The sequence below is a fragment of the Dermacentor andersoni genome, chromosome 8, assembly GCF_023375885.2.
Source record: "Dermacentor andersoni chromosome 8, qqDerAnde1_hic_scaffold, whole genome shotgun sequence".
NCBI classification, from domain to species: Eukaryota; Metazoa; Arthropoda; class Arachnida; order Ixodida; family Ixodidae; genus Dermacentor; species Dermacentor andersoni.
Window position 1 is genome coordinate 148,846,678 of NC_092821.1, and position 4,185 is coordinate 148,850,862.

At 43.1% G+C, this 4,185-nt stretch overlaps 1 long non-coding RNA gene across 1 annotated transcript; it reads right to left on the bottom strand.

The window, feature by feature from the left end:
- Nucleotides 1–971: 971 nt before the first annotated feature.
- LOC140213036 (uncharacterized) lies at nt 972–3,942 on the bottom strand. Its single transcript, XR_011889978.1, has 2 exons — nt 3,803–3,942; nt 972–1,218 (listed from the first exon to the last, which is right to left on the bottom strand). It is a non-coding gene; the product is annotated as an uncharacterized lncRNA (long non-coding RNA).
- Between the last annotated feature and the right edge of the window lie 243 nt (nt 3,943–4,185).

The following is a 4,185-nucleotide window of genomic DNA, read 5'->3' on the forward strand; positions in this document are numbered from 1 at the left end:
TACAAATTGATGTACTTATATAATGTATATTATGACCTAGTTGGTACATTAACTTAGGAAAGCGAACTGTGCTAAAAACATGACAGCGCTCTGTCTTGTCTCTTCTTGTTTGCAGCCCAGACTTGTTGCAGCCCAAGTAACAGTGGAGGTCAGCGTTATTTTCTTACCAGGTTTGCTAGTGAGTGGTTCAGCCATCGCTGTGTATGGAAGAGAGCGGGCACTATTTTGCAAGTCGCCTATTACTTAATTGCAGGCATTAGGGGCATGCTGCCCTGACACCTGGCTATTCTAAAGACTGCAGAGCAGCAAGCACAGCACATGCTATGACAGGGTAGGCGAATCTCGGCTAAGGCAACTGGCCACGGCCATCTGGTGTTGAGCGATCGAGCAGTGATGAGACAATCCCCCTATGTTCCATAAGTTTTCACTTAACTTCATTCTTGACTCCCTTAATGCGCATCACCACCCTAGCCCCCTTACTTTATCCACCTCCCACTCCCTGGAGCTCTCTGAAACTCTTTTCAGCTAATCACTGTCGCACTTTTCAACATTCACGGGGTTGTTCAATGACACAGCATTCTCTAACATTCCTATATTTATGTTTCTGTGTGGACATCGAAGCCATTCACCTAGCTCCCCTAGTTTGTTGTGGCGGCTTCTTAGCTTCCCTGGTCCAGCACCCCATCCTTGATATAAATTGCCGCGCGCAAATCAACATTCTGTAGGCCTTTCTTTCTTGTCCCGTTTTCACTCCATTTTTTCATTCTTAGCAGTGTGTACAAACTAGCCTGAGAGCAAGCTCTTCTGAAGTTAATTAACATACTAAAAGTCAGAGTCAATGGAGAGTAAAAGAAGAAAAAAAAAGAGGGGGGGAGTGTTTTTTATGAGTTTTCTAAACAAGCAAGTTGTAATATAAGTAAGTTGTATAATAGCAAGCACAAAGTATGAAAGAATAAAAAACACATTTGCACTTCTCGTCTGACGAAATTTACTGTGCTTTTACAGAAATGAAAATCATTGAAAAGGAAGTAAGTGTTCACGTTGAGATATGAGCACGTAATCTGTAAGCCTTGTAAGCTTATGTCAAGTAAAACAACATGAAATCCTGAGAGATTGAGCTTCTTAAGTACACGTGTTATAATAGGAACACCAACCTTCTTCAGGATGATAAAAGCACTGTAGATCAAGGTTCTCCACGTAGTGGAAACATTGTTAAATCTGTTAAGATGTGAATGTGGGCAAGTTGGTAACAAATTTCTAACTTGCTAAAGCACATTACTGTCCTCATCGAACTAATAACTATAGTTTCTTGTACATGTGTCTTGATCACATTCAGCACAACATTATGCATTTTTATCTTTCTTTGATACATTCTGTAGCCCCTCAATGGATTCAAGATGCTAGAAATTTATGTTGAACCACAAAGTGCTTGCCATTAGAAAAGACAAGAAGTCAGTTCCTGTGTTAGAAATATGTATTAGTTAGAGAAAGGCTAAAATTTAGTATGAACATTAGCCATGTTTTGAAGTTTTCATCCTGCTCATTTTACAGTTGAAGCTAGCTTGCTTCTCAGGTTACTTGTGCTTAGAATTAAAGCACAACAAACAGATGAATGGCTTGCCGGGGTGTTATCCACAGAAAGTGGTCACTTTTCTCACTCTCACCGTAGTGTTTGGGCTACTGCTGGTACTGTTTGCCGCATAGCAGCCAGTGCAGTGCCACTGAGTGTCGTGTGCCGATGTGCCAGTTTTTCTTAGCATGTGGACACTTCTCCCACGAGTTTCTTCGATGTTGTCTTGACGAGGGCCGAACAGTGAATGAGCCAGTTCATCTTGAAATTTTATAATTGGCGTAGAGTTTCCTTCAAGCATGCCACGAATGTTCCACGCATTTATGATGGCACTTCCAACAAGCAACTCAACAGCTACCTTTCTGTACCACTTGAGTCCTTTTCTAAGGCAGTTGTGGTATAACGTCATTTGTTCACTATAGTCGACGCCCTTTTTTGCTGCATTGCAATCGAGACCGGCCTGATGCTTCATGATTGGTGCGCCATCCCTTGTTTTCTTCCCACTGTCCACCAAAGTTGCTTCATATTTGGCGACAGATGTGAGTATCAGAACAGGCCTCTTGTCCATCCACTCCAGTGCCTTCACTCCATTTTTGGACTGAAGTCCGGTAACACTGCCATTTGCAACCTTTACTTCAGTGAGATCTTTTGGCAGCCCTTTCCTCACTGAGCGAACTGTGCCACGAATGAAAGTGTCTTCCTTTAGAAGGCGAAGAGTGAGCGGCAAGCTCATGTAGAAGTTGTCTACGTACAGCGGGCACACGACTTCCTTGTAATTTTGCAGGAGTTTCAAGCATACATCTTCGGCATGTCCGATGCCAACTGTTCAGTCACACTTTCCGGCATATACATCGACCTTTAGCCTGTAACCGTCTTTGGTACATGCCTTGAACAGCCTGACTCTGTAAGAACGAAAGTCTGCCACGCCATGGCACTATTGTTTCATCTATCACAACCTCCTTTCCCGGCTCAAGCACAGTGGCAAAAATTTTGGTTCAATTTCTCTACCAGAGGATGGATCTTAAAGACATGATCCTGCAACTCTGCAACCAGTTAATTGTCCGCAAAATGCCAGAACCTCAAAAGTAGGGAAAAGGCGGCCACGGCTCATATTTTGACGAATGAGTTCAACACCATACAGGTTACTTCTTGCCCAGTAGTGACTCAGATAGGAAGATGGACGAGATTAATACAAATTGGTATTCCAACAAATGCTTTCGTTTGTTGGAGATTGGTTTCCATCCAATTTTTCAACTTTGATTTAGATTTGGGAGTAGGAAGACAGAGGAGACCAATACAAATCAGTATTCTAATAAATGCTTTAATTTCTTGGGCATTGGTTTCCGTCCAATTTTTCAACCGTGATTTAGATTTAGGAGCAGTTGACTTCAACACTTGTGTGAACCTGTTTGTTTCATTGACCATCATTTGCCAAATGTCATCCGTAATAAACAGTGAACATAAAGATGGGGCATAACGGCTAGATGGCAACTGAATGATAGTGGGCGGCCTAGAGTGCGGTGTCACACTAGGCGAAGTGGTTGTTGCCGGTGTCCATTTCTCTAGAGATGGGCTGAGGGAAATGAGAGCATCATATCCTGAATCATTCACCTCAGAATCATCAGTCAGGTCTGACTCTCCATTCGACATGCTGGCTGAGGTCTGTGATGGTTCGTAAACACTATCTTTGTCACTGATTTCACTGTCTGTCCACTGCTGAACATCTGACACTGATGCACTTGACTCATCTGCTGGTGATCGCGAAGTTGCTGGTGCATTCTTCTGGCCCAAAACTAAGTTTATTTGTTTCCTCTGCATTGTGCTTTTTTTTTTTGCATCCGTAAGGGGCATGAGGATCTATCTATTAGACACGTTGAAAAGTTTGGGAGTAGCAAGAAAAATGCAGGTACTTATTCCAACGGCACATATTTCAAAAACTGCGGCGACAGTTTGCAAGAAACCCAACTGAGAAATGCGCCGCCACTCGACTCTCCGAAACAAACATGCCACCCCGTGTCCAATGCAATAAAAATATATGTTAGTTGCAATTTCAAACCTCAGATGGCAACACAAGAGCGAGAATTCTTGCGTGTGGGTCACTGGAGAGTCACGCCGCACACAGCATAAAAACGTTTTCATTGAGTGCATCGTGGATTGCCAGTGGGTCATAGCATTTAACATCAGACAAGTAGTCTACTGGCTATCTATAACCTCACACAACAAAAATCGTACCTCCGAGTTCAAGTGTCATAATGTTATCGCAGCAGCAAGCAGATGAATGCCCATAACTTTGCTGCTGCGTAGGAGCACAGGCTGTGCTGTGATGTCATTCAGAGTGACACGTGACTTAGATTCAAGGCAGCATCAGTTATTTGTTGAATCTGATTGCTTCAGTGGACTAATTAAAGTTTAGAGAAATAATGAAAAATACAACCCGAATGTCTGGGTGCTTTTGTTTTACTTCGCACTGTAGCAATGTGAATTCCGTTTCGTCTCCTTTTTCCGACGTTTGCACGCGCGCAGAGAACGAAACTATACGTCATTGTCTACTGTGTTCCAGCATTGCGATCATGCTCCTTCATCCCCTCGCGTTTGCCTCAGTGCTGGGGCACTGA